At 39.5% G+C, this 26,732-nt stretch overlaps 1 pseudogene; it reads right to left on the bottom strand.

Annotated features, from left to right (window-relative positions):
• Positions 1 to 21,973, bottom strand: part of LOC149207102 (ABC transporter B family member 15-like) — a 28,560-nt pseudogene extending 6,587 nt beyond the window's left edge.
• Positions 21,974 to 26,732: the final 4,759 nt, after the last annotated feature.

Raw genomic sequence — 26,732 nt, 5'->3', positions numbered from 1 at the left:
TTATGGGTATGGACAGCAATGCATAAGGAAAAGGCAACAGCATGATGGCAAGAAGGAGAAGCACAGCAGTGCGAAGAAAATGAAACCAGAGCTAAGAGAGAATGAAGAAATGTGTTTTTACACAGCAGTGAAAAGGGCAATCATGAAGAGCAAGAGAGGTTCAGCAGCGCAACAGTGAAGGAGATTTTTTTTGTGTGTAAGGAATTACATTTATAGCAGTAAATGTAAGTAAATTTTTTTTATTACAGCAGTATATGTAAAACTCTGTTTTTTACAGTAGTAAATGTAAATGAGATTTCTACACACAGCAGTGTAAAATCTCAGGAAGAAAACAGAGTAATATTTTCGGTTTCTTTGGAACTACATCTAAAGTAGTGTCTGGTTGTAATCCCTCTGTGAGAGGAAGTGAAGTTCTTGGTGAATCCCTATGTTAAAGAGGAAGGTGCTTTTTAGCACAGTCATTTGGTGAAACCCTCTGTTAAAGAGGAAGGTGCTTTTCAGCACAGTGTCATGGTGAATCCCTCTATCAAGAGGAAGATGCTTTTCAGCATAGTGTGGTAAATCCCTCTGTCAAGAGGAAGATCCTTTTTAGCATACACTGGTGAATCCCTCTGTCATGAGGAAGGTGCTCTTCAGCATAGTCTCAGGTGAATCCCTCTGTTAAGAGGAAGACTCTTTTCATGTTTGTGGAACTGCATCAGAAGCAATTGGTGAATCCCTCTATGTGAGGAAGATATTTTTGTAACAGCAGTTGGTGAATCCCTCTATGTGAGGAAGATGTCTTTGTAACAGCAGTGTTGGTGAATCCCTCTATGTGAGGAAGTGTTTGGGTATGACAGAATGCCCAGCAGTTGAAATTAAAGGGGAGTGTTGGAATATTAATTCCAACTGCAGGCGGACGTGGACAACGACGACAGCACAAAACCGCTCAGCAAAAACCACCAGCATATCGGACCGCCTTCGACCAGCAAGCAGTTTCCGTATGATCGAGCTCGATACAATGTAATGCAACCACGTGGTCCTCTCTATACGTCAGCAAGTCTGACATTTCGGGACGTAAAGTTCAGCATAAAGAGGCCTTCCGAAATCCTCCACCGCCGTCCGATTTGCTTCTTCGTCCTCCGCCGTCCATCATTCAAACCTGCATACGAGCCAGCAATTAAATCCCTTGCGTGGAGTAAACTCAAACATTTGTTTGACCACCCGTTTCGTCTTCAAAAGAATTAAACTGAAGTTAAACCTTGTCGTAGAAAGTTGGTAAACATTTAATTTTTTATTTTACGGCACGTAATGTAATTAAGTGTGTTCATTTTAGTTCTGACATATGTTTTTTGTTTAAGTTTTTTTATATAACGAGCCAAAAATGAAAAGTGCTCGTGGGTGGTTGTAATATGTTTTAAAAAAAAGAATGTGTGTTGACCATTGGAAAAGAATGAAGGAGCAGCGAAAAACGCAGAATTAATTTTGCACAGCAGTGCATAAAAGAAAAGAACAAGGGAGCGCAAATGTAATGGTATGTTGTTGTTGACTGGTGGTGAAGCTCGCGGCAGCGAAAGAAGTGTTGGTTTCCTGTGGTAAGAAAAGATATGAATGCACAGCAGTGCATATGAAAAAAATGGGGAGAGCTTCTGTAATTTTTTTTTAATGTATGTTGTAAAAACACATAGCAGTGCGAAACAAAAGAACAGAGGTTGAAATGTATTTTGGGTGTTGTCCAAACAAAGGGGAAGCAAGCGAATGAAGAATTATATGGTGTGAGTAAAGTTTTTTGTAAATGTAATGAAAATTTTACTGCATATGTAAAAATAGTTTTACAGCAGTAATGTAAAAAGGGTTTTACAGCAGTAAAAGAAAATGAGAATTTTCCAGCAGTGTAAATTCTCAGGTGGAGACAGAGTTTTGTTGAATGTATTTTTTTTTGGTAAATCCCTCTCAGTAAAAGAGGATGAATATGTATCAGGCATTTTGTTTTAATGAATACAAATCCTTTATGTCTATGTAATACTCTCTTCTCAGAATTTTTTTTTTAAAAGCTTCCCTGTGCAAAAAGATCGTGTGGCAGAGAAGGAAACAAAGCATTGTCTCTGTGTGTGTTCAGTTTGTTTGTTTTTGGGATTTTAAGAGAAAAATCCCCAACATTTCCAATGCGATTGTTGCCTCGTCCAACAGTAATATGCTCGGATTCTTTATTATCGCCCTTGCTATCGCAATCCGCTGCTTCTGTCCTCCTGATAATTGAACTCCTCTGTCTCCGCAGTTTGTTTCCTATCCCTCATCCAAAGAGCTACAAAAATCCAAGTTAAATTCACTGATCTTGTTCAATAAATCATAATCTATTCCACAAATAATTATTTCAATTGCAGTTGATTATAAACATTCTGTTTCAATTGAACGATTGCAGTATTACCTGATGAAGTCATGACCATTTGCAGCCTTTGCGGCTTCGATCATCTCCGCCTCGCTTGCTTTCTCTTTTCCGTACATAATGTTGTCTGGAATGCTTCCTCCAAACAGCATGGGCTCTTGACCTACCAGAGCTATGTGATTCCTCAAACTCTTCAAATTGAAGCTCCTGATGTCACTTCCATCTATTTTCACCGATCCTTTTAGGGGATCGTAAAACCTTTCAATTAATCCAATGATGGTCGATTTACCGGATCCACTTTGTCCTACAAGTGCCATGCTTTTGCCAGCTTTTATCCTTAAGCAGAAGTTCTTGAAGATCTTAACATCTGGACGAGCTGGGTAAGCAAAGTCCACGTTTATCAGGTCCACGCTTCCTTCTATCTTATCCGTTTTGTCACCCTTCTCATCGTCCGGGTTTATCTCGCTCTCTCTATCCAGGATGCCAAAGACGGTTTTGACTGCATCAGAGCCTTTCGCGATGTTGGTGCTCATACTTCCTGCATCTCCTATCGCTCTTCCAGTGCTCACCAGAATGTAGAAAACTTGGAAAAGGGCTTTGGAGCTGACTTGTCGTTTCGCTACAAGGTGTCCCCCATACCAGAAGTCCAGAGCCAAATTAGCTACAGGGATGAATTGTGATGCTCCGAGGGCACATCCTGCAAGCAAACATTGTTTTGTTGGAATATTAATTCCAACTGCGTGCAGTATTGGTGGACGCCGACAGTTGAACAGTGCCGGCAGCAAACCGCGTCCGCAAAACAGCCAGACTCCCCCGCACCGCTTATGCCGAAAAGTGGTGTCTGTCAGAGGGCCTCCTACACAATCAGCTCCAGCCACGCGTCTACAGTACGAACCCAAAACTGCCCATTACGGGTTGTAAACATCGTTTGGCTTGTGTTAGTTTGGTGTGCGAAATGCGTCCGATTTGGTCAACGCACATGGATCCGCTTCAACCTGCCTGAACCTTATTGCCTGACCGCCCACGTGAAGGAATGAATGAGATTTATGATCTTCCATAAATTGTAGGTAAAAGTTAGTAAATGTTTTTAAGTCTTGTTTGCACGGAAGCATTGCCAATTAAAGAATGGTATGGGCAAGTCAATGCCCTTTTTTTTTTAATGCTTTTGATATATGTTTTGGTTGTGCTCATTTGCATATGAGGTGTGTGTAATGGAATGAAAGAGGGGCTCGCGGAAGTAATGTTTTTTTGATGTTCATTGCACATGGGATGAAGGAAAACGAAAAGCCTTGCGGCAGTAAAAAATGAGGAAGATGCACAGCAGTGCATAGATTTGGGTTGACTTTCATAAAAGAAATTTTAGTTTTTGCACAGCAGTGCAAGGTGTGAATGAAAAAGGGAACGAAGATGAAGATTGAGTGATGCAAGGAGAGTATAATGCATAACAGTGCGAAACATAAAGGAGAGAGAGGTTGAAATGTATTGTGGCTGGTTGCTCAAATGAAGGGAAGCAAGCTGCGAGCAGATGAAGAATTGTATTACACAGCAGTGTAAATGGTGTGAGTAAAGAAATGATTTTTCACCTCACAGTGAATGTAATGTAAAAGTTCTTTTTACAGGAGTATATGTAAAATTTATTTACAACAGTAAATGTAAGTAAATATTTTTCTTATAGCAGCATATGTAAAACTCTGTTTTTATAGCAGTAAATGTAAATGAGATTTTTTACACACAACAGTGTAAAATATCAGGAGGAGACAGAGTAAATTCTTGCTGGTTGAAATGTGTTTTTGGTGAATCCCTCTGTTGAAGAGGAAGGTGCTTTTCAGCACAGTCACTTGGTGAATCCCTATGTTAAAGAGGAAGGTGCTTTTCAGCACAGTGTCATGGTGAATCCCTCTGTCAAGAGGAAGGTTCTCTTCAGCACAGTCTTAGGTGAATCCCTCTGTCAAGAGGAAGGTGCTCTTCAGCACAGTCTCAGGTGAATCCCTCTGTCAAGAGGAAAGTGATCTTCAGCACAGTCTCAGGTGAATCCCTCTCTTAAGAGGAAGACTCTTTTGATTGTTTGTGAAACTGCATCTGGAGCAGTGTTGGTGAATCCCTCTATGTGACGAAGACCTTTGTGTAACAGCAGTTCAGTAATCCCTCTGTTAAGAGGAAGACCTCTTTTTTTGTAACGGGCAATCATATTGATGTATGTAAAGTTTTTTTTTGGGGTGTAGAAAAACTCTGTTTCTCTGAGTCAAAAACAGCTTCCGTGTGCAAAAGATCCTGCGGCAGCAAAACAGAACATTGCTCTGTCTTCAGTTAATTTGTGTTTGAAATTACCAGAAATTTCCAACATGTTTGATAATGTCTCTGAGAGGTCCTTCTTGAGTCTTTTCGAAGAGATGGAGAATCTTGTCGTGTGAAGAGAATGCACTAATAGTACGATGGTTAGCAACAGCTTCTGCTGCTAGTTGACTGCCTTTATCTTGAGCTTTGAGAGAGTTTTGAGACATGGCCTTAAGCAGAACCTTTTTGGTGTAGAAACATAATACTTTGACGGGTTGCACTGCAATCATTACAACTGCAAGGCGCCATGATAAAATCAAATCCATTGTGAAGGCTACTATCACGGGGGAAGAAGTTTGTACAAGTAACGATATACGATCTCCAACCAGGGACCTCGCCTATAATACAAATAAAACATTCTAATCATCAGAAAACTGTGACACAAATCCCAACATTATTAGAAATATTAAAGCATTTAGGTTAGGTACTTGCCACAATAGCCTCCGTTGCGAGTTTGGAGCAAAGAGCTCCGCTAGAATTCTCGTCCTTCTCGAACCACCCAACCTCGAACGTAAAGATCTTGGATAGCATCCGCTCTCGAATTATTTTTGTAAGATATTCCCCCATAGCTGCAAAATTGTAATGCTGCAGCACGTTCACTAAGAACGTTATCACTCCCAAGGCCGCAAAAATGGAGGAGTATACTTTGATTTTGGATTTGATTTGGTGATGGTCTTGAAGAAAAAATACAGATATAACTTCCCCAAGGAAAAAGGAATAGACAGGTTGAACTGCTCCAAAAGCTAAGGCTCCTGCACAGCCTAATAGAGCATGCTTCCATTCCGGAGTATTTAAAAGAAGCAGTCGACCGAATGAAGGGACGGGCGGAGGCTTCTATTCAACTATCAGTTCTCGCTGGACTGATGCAGATGTTGGAAATAATACTGAGAGGGGGGGGTGAATCAGTATTATCTTTAATACATCTTCTTTATTTGTTCTTTGAATTATTTGTGTATGTCAGTACCATAAAATAATGAGCATGAACAAAGAAAACAGATAGTCACACCAAAGAACACAAGATGTAAGGTGGAAACCCAATGTGGGTGAAAACCACCTGCTGCAATATGTCTCTATCTTCTTTCAAATTAGAAACTCCTTTTACAATGGTTTTGTACTGGTGCAGTCCTTTACCAGTACGCAGGCTGTAACCTGCAGAGAGCTACAACTCTCTCTCGTTTTACAGTCTCTCCTGGAAGGGAGCTACAACCCCCTACTTCTTTTCTTACAAGGACCACTTTTCATAAATTTTCAAACTGGATCCATAAGCATCAAATGATCATAAAGTATAAGAAAATCACCCAGTCAACTGTAGTAACCAGATCAACAATAATAGAACCAAACCTAGAACACAGCAATGATAAACAAAGATCTTAAGAGAAGTAAGCACCCTGCTCAACTGCTCGCCTGCTTACGTAAGCACCCTGCTCAACTGCTTGCCTGCTTACAGTACGCACCCTGCTCAACTGCTTGCCTTCTTACAGTACGCACCCTGCTCAACTGCTCGCCTGCTTATAGTACGCACCCTGCTCAACTACTCGCCTGCTTACAGTACGCACCCTGCTCAACTGCTCGCCTGCTTACAGTACGCACCCTGCTCAACTGCTCACCTGCTTACAGTACGCACCCGAAACTCTTCGTTCCTGCATATGTACGCACTTTTCTTTCACTGTACCTGCGTACCTTCGGGCATATACGATTTCAGGACTTTAGAAATAACCCAGACAGTCAGATCTACAGATCTAAACATGCGCCGAAGAGATCTCAATCCATCAGTAGATTCGCCTTATTTAGATCTAGACATATTCCCAAGAGATCATAATATTTCAGATCTAGCCCTCATAAGATATTCAACCAAAAACATGCATAAGCCAAATGATCTCCTTTGCTTTATATCGGAAAGCTCTTCCTTAAATCATGGATTAATACCACGGGCCGACACCATAATAACACAAAACCGTCAGCTAAATACCAAAGGTTAAACATAAGAAACCCCACGTGTGAATTTCTTTGCCTTTAAATGTGTGCACTGGGGGTACGCACCTCCTGAACGGCTGACCTGTGGGTATGTACGCACTTTATGTAACTCCGACCTGCGTGTACGCACCTTATGTAAGGTGTACTTGCGTACCCCTTATTTTCTTCAATATTTGATAGCTGATCATCAATCTCTGCTGCTGACTTGAAGTACTGTGATCTATCACCTGAATGGGTTGCCATCAAGGACAACACTTTAGCCATAATGCCAACAATCTCCCCCTTTGGACTTGATGGCAACCTCAAAACTTCAGCTTCATTCTCCCCCTTTGACATCAAGGGCAAAGGGTTATGCTCCCCCTAAGAACATGCTCCCCCTGAATATGAACCAGATCTGCAACGAAGAACCATAATCCACCATGAAAGAGATAGAGACATATTGCAGCTACTTCCAAGATCTCCTTCTGCACATCCTCCATAATGCCAACAATGCATTATATGCTCCCCCTGAACCTGTACCATCAATCAGAAAAGGTTCAGCAATAAGATGATGCATCGACAACCCCCAGCTTTTGCCTGAGGTATTCAAAAGTGTCCCTGGGAAATGGTTTGGTGAGAATATCAGCAACTTGTTCCTTAGAAGGAACATACTCCAACTTGACCTTCTGTTCAAGCACTTGTTCCCGGAGAAAATGATACTTGATTGGTATGTGCTTCGTTTTTGAATGCATAACAGGATTCTTTGAGATGCTGATTGCACTTGTGTTATCACATAAGATGGGGATTGGTGGTGTACAAGTGATTTGAAAATCCTGCAAAGTCTACATCATCCAAAGGAGTTGGGTGCAACAAGATGCAGCAGCAACATATTCCGCTTCAGCTGTAGACAAGGCAATCGAACTCTGTTTCTTGTTGAACCAAGATACCAGTCTGGAACCCATAAAGAACGCACCACCACTTGTGCTTTTCCTGTCATCCACGCTTCCGGCCCAATATGCATCTGTATAAGCATGAAGTGTAAGATCTGTATCTCTAGGATACCATAAGCCATAATTTTGAGTCCCTTGAAGATATTTGAAAATTTTTTTCACTGCCTGAAGATGAGTCTCCTTCGGATTTGCCTGAAATCTTCCAACTATTCCAACTGCTTGCATGATGTCCGGTCGGGTACCTGTCAAATAAAGTAAACTTCCAATCATAGATCTGTAGGTTGGTTGATGTACTGCTGCAGATTCATCTTTCGCACTGAGGCTACATCCTATGACCATGGGTGTACATACTGGTTTTGCATATTCCATACCATATTTCTTCAAAATCTGTTTGAGATACTTGGTTTGAGATAAAAAGATTCCTCCTTCTTTTTGTTGGATTTGCAAACCAAGGAAATATGTCAGTTCTCCTAGCAAGGACATTTAAAATTCTTTCTGCATGACCAAGGCAAAGCTTTGACTCATAGCTTCTTCATTGCTCCCAAAAATAATGTCATCTACATACACAACAAGTATTAGCAATTTGTCATTTTCAACTTTTATATAAAGATTGCTATCTGCTGATCCTTTTGAAAAGCCTTGTTGATGAAGATATTTGTCCAAACGGTAGTACCAAGCCCTTGGAGCTTGTTTGAGACCATAGAGAGCCTTTTTCAATCTGCAAACAAGATTTGGATCATTTCCAAGAATGAACCCATCTGGTTGTTCAATGTATACTTCTTCTTCCAAGTCTCCATTCAGAAAGGCTGATTTCACGTCCATTTGAAATACTTTGAAGTTTTGAAAACTTGAGAGAGCAAGGAACATTCGAATGGCCTCAAGTCTTGCAACAGGAGCAAAGGTTTCTTCAAAGTCTATTCCTTCTTGCTGCGCATACCCTTTACAAACAAGTCTGGCTTTGTTTCTAATTACTTCCCCATTTTCATTCAATTTATTTTTGAACACCCATTTTGTTCCGATAACATTCTTATCCTTTGGTCTAGGAACCAGCTCCCAAGTGTTGTTCTTTTCGATCTGCTCAAGTTCTTCATCCATTGCCTTCACCCAACGTTCATCTTTGCATGCCTCTTTCACATTTTGTGGTTCAGTAGAGGAGAGTAATGCCAAATAGCTTGAAGCTTCTGCAACTATTCTTCTTGTTTGTACACCTGCTTCTTTCTGCCCCATAATCTGAGATTCTGGATGATTCTTCTGGACGTATCTGGATGGAGTCTTTTCTTCTAATCTTGTTTGCTCCTCTGGTTCTTCTTGAGTTTCTTCTTGAGGTTCTTCTTCTTCATCATTCTGTCGTTGGGGGTAGCCTTCATCTTCTTCGATGTCTTCATGATGTACTTGCCTAGGAATGTATCCCTTCTCATCAACCACTACATCAATGCTGTCAACAATTCTGCCAAGTCTTTTATTGTAGCATTTGTATGCTTTGCTGTGTGGAGAGTAACCAAGAAGAATGCCTTCATCTGCTCTAGGTTCAAGTTTACCAAGCTGCTCATCACTATTCTTGATATAGCATTTTCTCCCAAAGATTTTGAAGTGCTTTACAGAAGGAGTCCTACCACTCCAGAGCTCATGAGGAGTTTGAGTGTTGTTCACCCGGACATTTGTTTTGTTGAGAATAACAACTGCAGCATGTGCAGCTTCACCCCAGAAAGTTGCGGGAGTTCCTGACTCATCAAGCATAGCACGAGCCATTTGTTGGACTGTTCTATTCATTCTTTCCACAACTCCATTGTGCTGAGGAGTTCTTGCTGTAGAGAATTCTCTTCTTATCCCATGTTCTTCGCAGAAATCGAAAAATTCATTTGAAGTAAATTCCCCACCTCTGTCGGATCTGAGGCACTTAATTTTGTGACCTGATTCATTTTCAACCAAGGCTTTGAAGGATTTGAATTTTTCGAATGCTTCATCTTTGTGCTTCATAAGTCCTAACCAGACAAACCTGGAGAAATCGTCAATGAATAATATCAAGTATTCTTCTCCTCGAGGTGTTCTTTTCCTGAAAGGACCGCATGTATCTGTATGTACTAGCTCAAGAGGCATGCTAGCTGATCCTTCTTTCTCTGGAAAGTTAGTTCTGGTTTGTTTTCCAAACTGACATGATTTGCATATGGTGTTGTCAGGAATTTTGATATCTGGAAGATCGCGAACTGCCTGATATTTGCATGCTTTCCTTATTTGTGAAAAGCTTAGATGTCCCAACCTCCGATGCCATAACCAGTGCTCATCATCCTTGCTCAGATAGAATTGTTGTTGTCCTTCTTCAAATATGTACAGATTATTTGGAGTTCTTTTGCCTTTGATCACTATTTTACCTGTATCAAGATCACGAACAAGACATCCATTTGATCTGAATATAACCTTGGTTCTTTGATCACACATCTGGCTGACAGTTAGAAGATTATGCTTCAATCCATCAACATTCAAAACATTTCCAGCCTTGACCTTTTCTTTTAACTGAGCAATGACTTTTCCTTTTATAGTTGCAGGAGTATCATTTCCAAAAGAGACTTTCTTTCCTTTTTCTAGAGCAGAATGTGATTCAAGTTTTTATTTATCACCTGTCATATGCTTTGAACATCCACTGTCAATGTACCATTGATTTTCTTGTCCCTCTGCATAAGATGCTATCCCACATCTTTCTGTTTGTGGTTCCCTTATTCTCCATGTTTGGGTGCTTGAGGCTTGTTCTTTTTTCTGCTGAAACCTGCTCCTGCATTCAGAGTCTTCATGACCAAAGTTATTGCAAATAGAAGATTCAACTTCATTTTCAAGAACCGAAAAGTTGTTATAGGTCCTTTTTGTAATCCCGGTCATACTTCTTTGTTTTTGAGCTTCCCTAGTCATGATCATTTTATATGCAACACATTGAGCTGCTTTGTGACCAAAGTTATGGCAAGAAAAGCATTGTCCATTGAAGAAACTTCTGCGGTTATCGAATCTACCAACCAATTGGTTGTAATTTCTATTGTCATCTATTCTTGAACCAAATTGAGAAGATTTTACCTGTGGCTAGTTGTAGCTTTTGTTCACTCTTAAGATGGATTGCCCCTGATAGTTTCTGTTTGTAATTCGTCCCTGCTTTACCTGATGATCTTCATTGTGCTTTTGCTCATTTTTTCTTGCTGCATCAAGATAACTTTTTGAGGTGGATGCTTGAGAAGTTTCTCCATTATAGCCCAGACCTGTCTTGTTTAGTGGAGACCGTTGCACATTGATAATCTCATCCAAAGTTTCAGATCCTTTGACAAACTTGAGATTAATAGCTTTTGTTTTCTCAATCTCTTTTCTAAGACCAACAATTTCACCTTCTAATTTTTCAAGATGTTTTTCCTTTTCATCAATTTGAAATTGTAGAGTATCAATGATCATGTTCTTTTCTTCTATACATCTCTTGAGTCTAGTAATTTCATCATAAAGGTTATCCACATTTATAGCATCGATATAATCATCATCTTCAAATGCCATTAACAACTTATATTCATTACCTTGATCATCTTCATCACTGTTTGATAGACCATCACTATCTTCATGAGTGTAGTAGCTTTTCTTATTTGCATTCTGTTTCTTGTTCCATCTAGCAGGTTCCTTTCCTTTATCCTTATAAGGACATTTTGCAGCATAATGACCTACTCTTCCACAAGCAAAGCATTTAAAAGGTAACTTACCTCTGAACCTTCCAGAACCCCTTTGAAGATTTCTGACAAAATTTGATTCTTCTTCCTCTTCTTCTGGGACGTGGCTCGCTTCATAATAATCTCCTTTGCCTGATGCCTTGAAAGCAGCTTCTCTTCTGTCTGATGGACCTCCCTTTCTCATTTCATAAGCAGTTAGAATTCCATGTAGCTGAGACATAGTAAGAATTCGTAGATTTTCCTTTTCTTCTATTGCAGATACTTTAGATTCAAACTTGGGGGACAATGATCTTAGAACCTTTTCAACCACAATAGCCTCTTTTATTTCTTCACCCAAAATTTTCATACAATTAACAACCTCATCTACCCGAAGAAAATAGTTAGCCACACTTTCATCATTATACATTTTGAGAGTCTCATACTGAATTCTGAGAGTTTGAAGTTTAACACACTTTACCTATTCATCTCCTTCATAGCTCGTCACAATTTTGTCCCATATTTCTTTTGCGGATTTATAGTGCATTACCTTCATGAATTCTGATTGAGATATACATCCTAATAGAGTACTGACTGCTTTTGCATTTGTTTCATACTTCTTTTTCTCGGTTGCATCTGTAGGAGTAGCTGAAGGAAAAAGCGTAGCCTATCTCTACGATGTCCCAAACTTCTGTACCAAGAGATTGAAGATAGGCAGTAACTCTTACCTTCCAATAATTGAAGTTTGTCCCATCAAAAAACCGGTGGCCTGATTGATGCTTCTCTCTCGTAGTTGCTCATGATGAACGATCTACCTTCAAGCGATCAAGCTTCTCTAAAGGACCTGCTCTGATACCAATTGTTGGAAATAATACTGAGAGGGGGGGGGGGTGAATCAGTATTATCTTTAATAAATCTTCTTTATTTGTTCTTTGAATTATTTGTGTATGTCAGTACCATAAAATAATGAGCATGAACAAAGAAAACAGATAGTCACACCAAAGAACACAAGATGTAAGGTGGAAACCCAATGTGGGTGAAAACCACCTGCTGCAATATGTCTCTATCTTCTTTCAAATTAGAAACTCCTTTTAGAATGGTTTTGTACTGGTGCAATCCTTTACCAGTACGCAGGCTGCAACCTGCAGAGAGCTACAACTCTCTCTTGTTTTCCAGTCTCTCCTGGAAGGGAGCTACAACCCCCTACTTCTTTTCTTACAAGGACCAATTTTCATAAATTTTCAAACTGGATCCATAAGCATCAAATGATCATAAAGTATAAGAAAATCACCCAGTCAACTGTAGTAACCAGATCAACAATAATAGAACCAAACCTAGAACACAGCAATGATAAACAAAGATCTTAAGAGAAGTAAGCACCCTGCTCAACTGCTCGCCTGCTTACGTAAGCACCCTGCTCAACTGCTTGCGTGCTTACAGTACGCACCCTGCTCAACTGCTTGCTTGCTTACAGTACGCACCCTGCTCAACTGCTCGCCTGCTTAGAGTACGCACCCTGCTCAACTGCTCGCCTGCTTACAGTACGCACCCTGCTCAACTGCTCGCCTGCTTACAGTATGCACCCTGCTCAACTGCTCGCCGGCTTACAGTATGCACCCGAAACTCTTCATTCCTGCGTATGTACGCACTTTTCTTTCATTGTACCTGCGTACCTTCGGGCATAGATGATTTCAGGACTTCAGAAATAACCTAGATAGTCAGATCTACAGATCTGAACATGCGCCGAAGAGATCTCAATCCATCAGTAGATTCGCCTTATTTAGATCTAGACATATTCCCAAGAGATCATAATATTTCAGATCTAGCCCTCATAAGATATTCAACCAAAAACATGCATAAGCCAAATGATCTCCTTTGCTTTATATAGGAAAGCTCTTCCTTAAATCATGGATTAATACCACGGGCCGACACCATAATAACACAAAACCGTCAACTAAATACCAAAGGTTAAACATAAGAAACCCCACGTGTGAATTTCTTTGCCTTGAAATGTGTGCACTGGGGGTACGCACCTCCTGAACGGCTGACCTGTGGGTATGTACGCACTTTATGTAACTCCGACCTGCGTGTACGCACCTTATGTAAGGTGTACCTGCGTACCCCTTATTTTCTTCAATATTTGATAGCTTATCATCAATCTCTGTTGCTGACTTGAAGTACTGTGATCTATCACCTGAATGGGTTGCCATCAAGGACAACACTTTAGCCATAATGCCAACAGCAGACATGTTCGAACTCGATCTGCTATAGATACTAGAGCTCCTTGCTCTCAAAGACTGGTCTAGCACAGTGGAGCCTTCGAATCGCTCATCTGGCTCATCTGCCATGGCCTGTTGCAGCTGAACCAAAGTAGCATATGCTCCATGGGGTTTATAGATCAGATTTTCATGCGGGCCTATCTTGATCACATGACCATTTTGAACCACCGTAATCATGTCCGCGTTGCGGATTGTGGAGAGGCGATGAGCGACTATAATTGTTGTGCGTCCAACTGAAGCTTGCTCTAGAGCGTCCTGAACAATCTTCTATGACTCTGCATCTAGAGCACTCGTGGCCTCGTCTAGAAGAAGTAGACGAGGATCCTTGAGCATAACTCTTGCAATAGCTATACGTTGCTTTTGCCCTCCGGACATCTGGACTCCGCGCTCACCCACTTGTATTACCCAAATGAAAGGAAATTCAAATCGACTGCACTTGCCAGAAATGGAAGATGAGAAAGAAAAGATAAATTTTACCTATGTGTCATAACCATCTGGTAGTTGACTGATGAGATTGTGAGCATTGGAAGGTTTGGCAGCAACAATAACCTGATCCGTGCTAGCTCCATCCTTCCCGAATAGAATGTTTTCCTTGATTGGTGTAGCAAAGAGTGCAAGTTCTTGACTTACTAGTCCAATCTGGGAACGGAACCATTTCAATTGTAGCGTTTTAGTGTTCACTCCATCCAACAAAATTTCTCGAGTGAGCGGATCATAGAACCTCTCTATCAATGCCACAACCGTAGACTTGCCTGACCCGCTTCCTCCCACCAATGCAACGGTCTTGCTTGATGGAATAGTGACACAGAAATTGTGAAATATCTTGGACTCTGGTCGAGATGGATATGCAAACTCAACGTTTCTAAATTCAATTTCGCCGCTGACCTCCTGCAATATTTCTCCTTTTGGATCTTCCCAATCAATGATCGGTTCTCTGTCGATCATCTCAAAGATGCGTTTACCAGCAGCACGTGCCTCTGAGAAGTATCTTATATTAGGAAGCGCAGTCCTGAGAGCTCTGCAAACACACCAGTGATTCCAGAAATTGTGATTGAACTTAACAAAATGGATTAAATTTTCCGTTCTTGTATCAATTATAGAAATAACTGAGGAGGAGAGAAATGGATAGGGAGAAAACTTACAAGCCACCCAGAAGTATGAGAAATGAAGTGACGAAAATCCTTCCTCCGCTAGCCCCATGATACATAACCAATGTGCTACCATACCAAGCGTTGAAGGCCCAGATACCGAAGGTCACTGCTGTGCTACCTATTGTCAACCCTTTGACCAGACCTTGTTTAAGTTCAATCTTTACAGTTAAGTTAAGCGCATCGGAGAACTTGGTCATTGTCCTGTCCTCTCCAACGAAAGTAAAGATTGTCCTAATGGATGAAAGAGCTTGCTCTGCAATATTGCCGGCTATATTATAGGCTTCATTCAACTTGCGAGAAGTCTCCACCAGAATCCGTCCATACATTACCCCGGGAATTATCAAAAAGATTAAGAATGGAAATGACACTATTGTGAGTCTCCATGTCAAGTAGAATGCCACAAAATAACCGCCGACGAAAAAAGACATCTTCATGAGGAAGTTAGGTATCTGAGAATGGACAATATTAGCATCAGAATTAGAAAACTCAACGAATTAGATGAGAGGATAAAGTAATTAAGATCATACCTTTTCAGCGAAAATATCATTAATAACGTTTGTAACCACTTCCGATGTGGTGGTGCCTTGGGTGTCGAAGAATCCCTTGTCCTGCCTCAGTATGGCTTTCAAATATTTCAAGCGCATCCGAGACGCCTGCCTTTCGCCGGTCCTCACCCAACAGAACGCCTCTGATGAGAAAAAGGGAAGCAAAGCATTAGTCATAGGTAAGATCATAAGAAAAGCCTTCAAATAAACATTGCAAAGTGTGAAAGGAGGAGGAAGATATGATACCAACCTAAAAACGCAGCAAAAAAGACACCAATCAATAAATACATCAGATATAAGGAATACTGCACAATCAAACAACACCGATGTTGGAATGTTAATTCCAACTGCAGGTTGCAAACACCGTGCAGGCGGACGTGGACAATACGGCAGCACCCAAAACCGCCGGAGCAAAACCAAAAACCACCTTGAGGGATATCGGACTGCTTTTGCGTGAAAGTGGTTTCCGTATTTTTGAGCCCGATATAATATAGTGCTGCCGCGTGGCTCTCAGCATACGTAAGCAGATGTCATTTCTCGGGTGCTATCGTTCAGTCAAGTAAGGCCTCCTGATATTCTTGTCTGCCGTCTGATCTGCCTGATCGTCCTCCGCCGTCCATCAACAAAACCTGCATACAACCAACATTAAAAGCGTTGCATGGAGTAAATCAAACATTTGTCTCTCACTGTAGGTCCTGTCTGGAAAAGGAATTAAATTGAATTTATTGTGGTTCGTAAATGGATGGTAGAACATTTAATTTTATTATTTTTATATCAACGAGAGGTATGGGCATAAAAGATCATATTCACGTATTATCTTTTTTGGGAATGTATTGGATATGCATTAAAAAGCCAAAAACAAATGCATATGTTTTTTGTAATATGTTTTAAAAAAAAAGGAATGTGCGTTGACCATTTTGTAATGAACCACGCAGCGAAGAACCATGTAATTTTTGCACAGCAGTGCATAAATGAAAAACGTGGAGCGCATATGTTCCTGTGTGTAATTTTTATGCAGTTGAATATATTGTAAAACGAAGCAGGAGCAAAAGCCAAGGAAATGCACAGCAGTGCATGAAGAAAAGAATAGGGGAGCGGCAGATGGTTTTTATGTGTTGATTTGTTTTTGCAAGGATGAATGCACAGCAGTGCGAATAGAGAAAACGAGGAGGAGCGGATGAAGAAATGTATTACACAACAGTGTAAATGGTGTGAGTAAAGAAATGGTTTTTTTTTTACCTCACTGTGAATGTAATGTAAAAGTTCTTTTTACAAGAATATATGTAAATTTATTTTTACAGCGGTAAGTGTAAAATAGTTTTTCACAGCAGTGAATGTAAAAGGGGTTTTACAGCAGTAAACCCAGCTCAGTAAGTTCTCAGGAGGAGACAAAGTAGTTTTTATTGGTTGAAATATTTTGGTGAATACCTCTCAGTAAAAGAGGATGAATGTTGTTTCAGGCAATTTATATTTTAATGAATACAAGGCTTTTTATGGCTGTGTAATACTCTGTTCTGAGAATTTTTATTAAAAGCTTCCCTGTGCAAAAAGATCCTGTGGCAGAAGGAAACAGAGCATTGCCTCTGTGGAGTTTATTTAGTTTGTTTTTGGGATTTTACCAGAAAAATCCCCAACAGTGGTATCAGAGCTGGTCCAGGCTCTTTGATGGTGACAGAGCAGGTTCAGGCTCTTTGAAGTGTCAAAGAAGCTGAAGGAAAGACTCTTGTTGCAGCAACAGTAAAACTTCTCCAGCAGTGTGAAGTCTCAGGCAAAAGAACCCAGGGATTCCTCAAAGTTTTTTTTTTTTCTGTGTTGTTGTTGAAGAAACAGTGAGTCATTTTAAAAACACAGTCAGGGATTTTAAAAATAGTTAAGAATGGCAAGGTCAAAGAAGAAAGCCTCCAAATCCCCTAAGGTTGTGTCTCCCTCTTCTACTAAAATAGAAGACGATCTATTTGAAAGCATTCTATTTGAGGCTTCAAAGTTTAATGGAAATTTTGATATGTGGGAAATAAAAATGAGGGCTGTCTTACAGTCTCAAGGGATTGAAATCTGGGAATCAGTGATTGATGATAGCAAGAAGGATAAAGAATCCAAGGAGTATAATGCACAAGCAGCAAAAATAATCTTGGATGGACTGCCTGATTCTATAAAGAAGAAATTAGGAAAATATTCATCAGCAAAGGATATTTGGGACAGACTTCATGACCTTCATGCAAAGGGAGCACTGACCATGACCATCAGTGAAGAAGAAAATTCTAAACCCATCATAGAAGCTGAAAATGAGAAGGTTGACCTCATCAAGCTTCAAGTAAAAGAAAGGGATGAAGAGCTCGTCAAGCTTAAGAAGGAGCTTGATCAATGCAAGAGGAAACATCATGAAGAAGTCATATCCATGACAAATCAGCTGAATGAAGCAAAGAAGCAGGAAGATGCCTTGTCAAGTCAACTTGAACAAAGGCACAAGAGAGTGAACAAGCTTGTAGAAGAGATTGGACAGTACAAGGAAGAGGTCTCCTCCCTTAAGTCTGAACTACAAGAAGCCAGGAAGCAGGCACAAGAAGCTGAAAAGAAAATGGAGAGCAGTCAAGCAGAAATCTCCAAAATGAAGTCTGATATTATCTCCCTTAAAATAGTAGCAGCTGAAGCTACTCGTAGCAAAGAAGAAACTGAGGAACAACTTGCAAAGAAGAATGATGAATGTGAAAAATTAGAAGAAGAGATTGTTCTCCTCAAGAAAAAGGTTGAAGGGATGAACAAAATCATGAAGAGCTCTCAAGCCTTGGATGACATGCTCAGCTATCACAGATCTCCATCTGATAAATCAGGACTTGGGTATGTATGTGAACCCTCAAACAAAAATTAAAATGCTTTAAGCAAAGGAGATGCGAAGAAGGAAGAAAGAAATTGTGATGCTCCTAGTTCCAGCAAAGGCAAGGGGAAAAATGAAGGCTGCAATATAAGAAATCCTACTCCAAGCAGAAAACCAGCTCCAAGAAGAAATGTAGCTGATGTCAAAGAGGTAAGATGCAATGGTTATCATCAAAGGATCTCAAGGCAGCAAGGCTTCAGAAGTACATCAAGGAAACCTCCATCTCCCAGGTACCAAAGTTCATTTTATGGTTATTGTTACTTTTGTTCAAACTTTGGTCATATGGCAAAAGACTGTAGAGAATTTCATAGAGATAGATGTTGTAGTCTCCGACAATCTCCAAGAAACAATTTTACAAGAAGAAATCATGAATTCTTATTCATGAACAATGTTGAATGTTTCAAGTGTCATAACATTGGGCATATGGCACGTGATTGTAACTTAACATGGGCTCCTACGCAAGCGAGACCCACACAAAAGAAGAAAGTTACACAAGTATGGAGAAGGAAAGAAATACAGTCTGAAAGCCCCTTGAGCTCCCTAGTTGATCTAAGTTTCTTTTGAGAAAACTTCGCTGAAAGAAGATGATGCATACAGTTAAGGGGGAGCCTGTAATTATTGATCATTATTGCTGAACTGTTTTAACAGTCATTCTTTGATGAAGATTTTCTTATAGGGGAGAGATATGGAATTAAATCTGCCATAAAAGCAGAGAAGAAAAGTCTGCAGGGCATGGAGATTGAGTGGAGGATGTATTGCAGCGCAGCAGTCGCAAATGAAATCTTTTTGTTAATCTCTCTGAAATGTAATATGCAGCGATGATGAAAACTGTAATGTTTTTGCTTTGTTTTTTGTCACATATGCAATGCAATATGCACAGAAGTGCGGAGAAGAAAAAGGGGCAGCATTGAAATGTGAAGTGCAACAACGCAATAAGGAAAATGAGAAGCAAGGAGACCCGCACAGCAGTGCGAAGGCAGAACATAGAACAGGGGCAGCATGGAAACTTTTGTGTGTAACGCACATGGATTAGAATGAACAGCAGTTTGAATTTTTTTTTGTGGAGCACATGCATTGAAATGCATAGCAATGGAATTTTTTATGTAATGTGAGAGAATATACTCACAGCAGAGTGAGTGTAATGCACAACAGATGAAATGTTTTGTATTGGCAATGAAAACGCAAAGCAGTGAGAGGAAAATGAGAAGAGGGCAAAACGCAGCAAAGCGTAAATGCCTAGTGTTTGAGAATGCAATGAATTTTTTCACACAACAGTGAAAAGGGTAATGTAAGTTTTGTTTTTGTTGTTGGAGAATATGTAGTAAAAACACACAGCAGTGTAAATATGAAAAATGTAGCAGCATGAAGTTTTTTGTTGAAGAAATGAAATGTAATGGGCAGTAGCACATGTAGAAGAAATTTTTCTTTACAGCAGTAAATGTAAGTGCAGTGAGTGTGTTGTTTGCATCTGAAATGCAAGTGAGACACAGTAGAAGTACGATTGTAATCAATGAAGGGGAGCACGCAGCAGCGTGAAGAAACGTTTTCCCATTGTGAAGAAGGGAAGCACGCATAAGTGCACAAGTAAAGAATTCTCACACAACAATGTGAATGTGAGAAAGGAAAGGCGCAACAACGCATATGTAAGATTTTTTTATTAACACACAGCAGTGCAGGTGTAGACGCAGTAGCGTGGAGCAGACACAGCAGTGTGGGGTAGACGCAACAAAGAAGATGGCACAACAGTGCAGCAGAGAATATGCAGCAGCATAAAAGAACAATGTAATGGGTATGCACAACAGCGCAATGAATGTTTTGTCTTGGAACTGCACTTGAAGCAGTCATTTGGTGAAACCCTTTGATAAAGAGGAAGGTGCTTTTCAGCACAGTGTCATGGTGAATCCCTCAGTCAAGAGGAAGATGCTTTTCAGCATAGTGTGGTAAATCCCTCTGTCAAGAGGAAGATGCTTTTTAGCATACACCGGTGAATCCCTCTGTCAAGAGGAAGGTGCTCTTCAGCACAGTCTCAGGTGAATCCCTCTGTTAAGAGGAAGACTATTTTGTTGTTTGTGGAACTGCATCAGAAGCAGTTGGTGAATCCCTCTATGCGAGGAAGATTGGTGAATCCCTCTATGTGAGGAAGATGTCTTTCTAACAGCAATGTTGGTGAATCCCTCTATGTGAGGAAGTGTTTGGGTATGATTGAATGCCCAGCAGTTGAAATTAAAGGGGAGTGTTGGAATGTTAATTCCAACTGCAGGTTGCAAACACCGTGCAGGCGGACGTAGACAATACGGCAGCACCCAAAATCACCGGAGCAAAACCAAAAACCACCTTGAGGGATATCAGACCGCTTTTGCGTGAAAGTGGTTTCCGTATTTTTGAGCCCGATATAATATAGTGCTGTCGCGTGGCTCTCAACATACGTAAGCAGATGTCATTTCTCGAGTGCTATCGTTGAGTCAAGTAAGGCCTCCCGATATTCTTGTCCGCCGTCTGATCTGCCTGATCGTCCTCCGCCGTCCATCAACAAAACCTGCATACAGCCAACATTAAAAGCGTTGCGTGGAGTAAATCAAACGTTTGTCTCTCACTGCCGGTCCTGTCTGCAAAAGGAATTAAATTGAATTTATTGTGGTTCGTAAATGGATGGTAGAACATTTAATTTTATTATTTTTATATCAACGAGAGGTATGGGCATAAAAGATCATATTCACGTATTATCTTTTTTGGGAATGTATTGGATATGCATTAAAAAGCCAAAAACAAATGCATATGTTTTTTGTAATATGTTTAAAAAAAAAAGGAATGTGCGTTGACCATTTTGTAATGAACCACGCAGCGAAGAACCATGTAATTTTTGCAAATCAGTGCATAAATGAAAAACGTGGAGCGCATATGTTCCTTTCTGTAATTTTTATGCAGTTGAATATATTGTAAAATGAAGCAGGAGCAAAAGCCAAGGAAATGCACAGCAGTGCATGAAGAAAAGAATAGGGGAGCGGCAGATGGTTTTTATGTGTTGATTTGTTTTTGCAAGGATGAATGCACAGCAGTGCGAATAGAGAAAACGAGGAGGAGCGGATGAAGAAATGTATTACACAGCAGTGTAAATGGTGTGAGTAAAGAAATGGTTTTTTTTTACCTCAGAGTGAATGTAATGTAAAAGTTATTTTTACAGGAATATATGTAAATTTATTTTTACAGCAGTAAGTGTAAAATAGTTTTTCACAGCAGTGAATGTAAAAGGGGTTTTACAGCAGTAAACCCAGCTCAGTAAGTTCTCAGGAGGAGACAGAGTAGTTTTTATTGGTTGAAATATTTTGGTGAATCCCTCTCAGTAAAAGAGGATGAATGTTGTTTCAGGCATTTTATATTTTAATGAATACAAGGATTTTTATGGCTGTGTAATACTCTGTTTTGAGAATTTTTATTAAAAACTTCCCTATGCAAAAAGATCCTGTGGCAGAAGGAAACAGAGCATTGCCTCTGTGGAGTTTATTTAGTTTGTTTTTGGGATTTTACCAGAAAAATCCCCAACAACCGAGACATTACTCAATATGAGAGATGGGAATTGCGACAAGTTTTGTTGTGTAAAGGAAATGATTACTACCGTGTCGACAGTATGACCGAAATCTCCGTTGAATGCGGAACTAAATTTTCCTATTTCGTCTATCAATCTGCTTATTAAAAACATCGTGATGGGCGTGTTCAGTCCATCTGCAATAGTTCCAACAGTGCCCAATGCCACAAGTCAGAGATCAAATAAATCAGCATATTTAAAGAGTTTCAATATTGAGATATTTGTATCATTTGCACGAACAGACGTGCTGTCAGTGTTGCTTTTGAGACCTGACATCTCTATTACTTCCGTCGCAATATTCTTCAAGTGCAGGAAGAACACAGGACTTCACGCTTCCATATCTTCTGGCAAAACAGAAGCCTCTCACAGCCTGCAAACAGAAGCCTTATAATTATATATTTATATATAATTATTACAGCCTGCAAACAGAAGCCTCTCACTATCCGCGTAAATAGTCAGCACTTTCTTCTTCTTGAATCAAATGCCATTATTCACGTTATATATTAATAATAAGAACAGTTGTCATAAGGAACGATCATATTGTATTCAGATATTAGGTTGCACTGGCCATACATAGGATCTTCTGGAACCTTTAAATAGTGAAACGGAAAGTCTTCGGACTGCAACCTATTAGCATTTTAAAAAACAATCGTAATCAGTGGACTTCTTAATGAGTGAAATGACAAACGTAATCCGTGAAGTTCATCTCGAGTGAAACCGTCGTTGAGGCCATCCACTGTTCTCTTCTATGGCCGATCCGTTGATTCTCAAAATTTAGAGGTTTTGTACCATTTAGAATGGCCACATTTAATTTAGTGCGTTCGATTGATTTTTTTGGATAACGATGTGGGTTAATATCTATTTAAATTAAAATTAGTCTGTTTTTAATTTAAAATTGTAGACTATCAAAATATTAAGGTATTTTCGAAGGTATCTTAGAGTATGGTGTATTTGGGAGAAAAAATATTAAGGTATTTTTCATTGGTTTTTGCATTTGCACTAGATATTTTAGTGTGAATAAGTGTAATGGTGATTCAAGTTAGAAAGAAGCATAGTGTGATTTGATATTTTATTATTTTTTTTAAGGCAAGAAAAGTAATTTTAAAATAAAAATTGAGTAAAATAAAATTTAAAATTTGGATGTAAAGGAATTTATTGTAGGTTGTATTTTCTATGAATGCACTTTCACATTTTCTTATTTCCTGAGGATTTTAGTACCAAGTGAAAGGTATGTAATAGGTCTTGATTTTATAGTTAAACCGATGTGACAGGTGTGGATGATAGAAGAAATTATTATGTATGGAAATTGAAGCACAAAAGTTTATGTTAGGGTCCTATAATAAAAGTATTCATAATTTTCAATTGGCTATGGTTAATCTTGTAATATTGTACATACTTTTGCTTTCTGCAAAATGTTTTCCATATTAAAAATTAAAAAATGTAAAGAGGGTATATTCTAAAAGAATAAACAAAGGACAAAAAAGAAAAAGAAAAGATTAAAAAAGTGAAAAATATGAACCCTAAACAAAAAAACAGATCATGGAAGTGTACAACTTCAAGTGCTATTGCTTTTACTTTTATGTACGAAATAATGATTGTGTGCAACTTGACATTAGCTTAATCTTGACTAATTCATGCTTTAAATTTCATGTTTATAGATAGAGAATAAAGATCTAGCCAAACTATTTAACCTTGGCAGATCAGTAGTTAGGTAGAGAATAAAAATGTGCTCATAAGCTTAATATGAACCATTGGAAGTTATAAGGTTAGAATTAGATAGTTTGCATGTCAAAAGAAAAGGAAATAGAGGGTTTGCTAGCTCGAATGCACCCAATAAAGTGAAGAAAAAATGTTAGGGTAAATAAAGGGTAGCTAGAAGAAAGATTGCAGATGTACAAGGTTGTTAAATCATAACCACATTTATCATATTTAAATCCTATGTTTCAGTGTGCAGGAGCATTTATGAGAGTGAAAAGATGTTCACTAGCTTACTTGATTAACTTCCCCTCATTTTATTTCACCCCCCACATACTTATTTACTAATTTCCCCATTATCCCCTCATTTCCTGTTAAAATACCCTTTTCCCCTCATTTTGACCAGTATCCCTCGGTTTCACATATTTTCCTAGTAATTTCCCTCAAAATGTCATCTCCCTCCCTAAAAACCCCTTTCCCTAGTGTGAAACCTAGTTCCCATGGAAAAATCACCTCCCCTCTTATTAATTTCTTTATTCTACCTCAAAAACCCATAGAAACCCCTTATCCTAAGTTTTTATCCCCCCCCCCACATTATTTAATTAACTTCTCAAGTTATATTTCCCCAACATAAACTTTTTAACCCACCAACCCAGGTGTAGTTAAACAAACCCTACTACATTAACCCCTCGTCCCACCCCTAGATCAAACGACAAGCATCCATATCGCACTCATTCCATCTCCGACCTTTACTAACTCGAGAGCATGTGAGTTTCGTGGTTTTGCCTGGGCCTGATTTTGCTACATGGCAGCTCTAGGTGAAATCATGTGCTCTCAAGGAAATACCGCATGCCCGCCAAAAGCGGTGTGATGGTCCATAAAACCGTCGCCCCGTCAAAAGCCAAAACCATCCACTGTTCATTTATGAATTTCGCACCAAATTCTAACGGTTGCTCGTTAAAAGGATGGAGAAGCCCATTTCGACTCTTTTCGCTCGTTTGCATTGTCAATGCCGCCCAAGCCTTCCTGCACCACCCTGAGCCTCTGCAACCAAAATTAACCATCGTTTATCTCCCGAACAAGCTCTAGACACCAAATTCAAGCATCTAATGCACAACTGAGGCCACCATACTATCTATAGTCACAACTAAAACCAATTTGCATCCTCAACCACCAATTTCTAATTATTTTGAGAAAAAACTAGAACGACCCTCTTAATTTGAAAATGTATAGTTAAATCAAATATTAATTAATTGAATTTAATTAATTTTCCCCTAAATTGAAGAGTATTTCCACCTGAATAACCAAACCCCTCTTTTGCAAACTGCAAATAACCCTCTCACTGCACTAGAGTTTTTAAAGCTTCACTGCTACAGCTTATACAAGTCTAATTCACACCTTTCCCCCTAAAAATGGCTTCCTAGACCTCTCTGGATGTGAGACCTGTGTCAGTCCCTCACCTGGACATCGACTATTTGGCACTAGCAGACAGTGACTTCCAAATAAAAGACACTGCTACTACAACCTACCTTCTGAAGCTCCATTGCTAGAGTAAGGACAGATTCCTAAATCATGCAGATGGAATCCACCTTTGGGAATCTAATTTACCCAAATATCTATTCCCAGAAGTCCGCCCATTCCCTAATATCATACATTTTTTTCATGCCTGCTATATCCCTAGCCAAAGAGCTATTGTTGCCCCAAACTAGAAGCTCTTATTCACCCTTACACCAGATTCCATCAACCAAATGCTTCAAGTCCATCCTAGCCCTAATCAGACCCCTCTATCCATTGGATACCTATTAGGGCTGTATATCACCCTAGATTTGGTTAAGATAAGGTAAATCTTCTATACTTTCATCATTGAAGACCGACATACTCCCACAGATACCCCAACCTATGCTGGCACTATTTTTTTAGAAACTGGAAAACATATAATCACCATTCTCTCTTGCATCCTAGGATATACCACAGATGAGCATGTGGATGAGGTCATCATGGTCTTCTTGTCCATTTTTACCCCAAGGAAGCCTCCTACTATCATGTACAATTATGGTAAGTTCATTATAGACAGGATACATGAACAATTCATAAGACTGCACAGTGAAAGAGTTTTCAAGTACTCTTCAATGTTGTTTCACATGTTTTTATATTACCAAGTAGACAAGTTCCCTGTAAATATCTATAAGTTGGATACTAAGGGAAAAGAGAGATCACTTGTCTTATGGACACCCTTGATCCAGAAATACTCCCCAACATTTACATACAAAGACTTCATATATTCATTTCTCTACCGAGTCATGAACATGTTTACCAATAACACTCATCCTAAAATCAACCAAGAAATGAAGGGGGTGTTATAGTTGGGTAAGAACATCAAGGTGGGAGACTGGTACTTGTACCAGAACCACACTGAAATCAGGGTTTATGGCTGTCAATTAGCCCCTTATAAGTTGCCCAAATACCTCCCTATGAGGATATTTACACAGTCTTGAGTATTTTAGACAAATCATCAACTGTGATGAGGTCCGCTTCTTATCTATTAGGAAGAAGACCTAGTTTAAGATGAAAAAATAATTGGGCCCATTCATTTGGAATAATAGAGAGGCTGGACTTCAAGCTGATAAGATACTACAACAAATGAAATTCATCAACAACTTCATGTGGCAGTATGACCCTCATGGGGTCATGAACAAGCTAAGACTCGGGGTTAAATTGGGACCTTACATCCATCACCCAAGACCTGACATTCAACAATTTTCCAACCAATCTGAGTGGTTGGAAAATACATTGATTGATATGGATATCATAGTTGTGGATGTGGAGAACGCACTCATTGATCTAGAAAATAAATTTGACCATAGTTATTTCCTATATGTTCCACAACTATGGGAACTAATGAATATTCATCATATATTACAGACCCTAGCTAATGAGGAGAAAAATCCAAAGAGGAATAGGGAAGAGGGATCTAATTCTGCCATGGAGACTACAGATGAGCAGTTTGAACTTAGAAAAAGGCCCAAATTGAATCATTTGTCTGAACACGAGGAAAGCATTGAATTAGTGGAAATAACTGACACTAAAACAATGGGGCAAAGGATCAAAGACACAACTACTTCAAGTGAAACAGCGCAACCATCAACCTCCAACACTCAAATGATTGAGAGACAACAAAGTGTTGAGGTTTCTTCCTTTGTCAAGCTAGCTGACATAGAAAAGGAAATCAAATACAGGTACAAAGAAATAAAGATGAGGAATCAAAAGTTGAAGGCAGAGAAATATGCCCAATAATTCAAACATACACCAACCAACCAGAGTAGGTTGATGTTAGCCTTTG

Source organism: Pinus tabuliformis, chromosome 1_2, assembly GCF_031772625.1.
Source record: "Pinus tabuliformis cultivar Carrire ecotype Pingquan chromosome 1_2, CPIR1, whole genome shotgun sequence".
In the NCBI taxonomy this organism is placed as follows: Eukaryota; Viridiplantae; Streptophyta; class Pinopsida; order Pinales; family Pinaceae; genus Pinus; species Pinus tabuliformis.
This window is presented reverse-complemented; position numbering and strand designations above follow the sequence as displayed.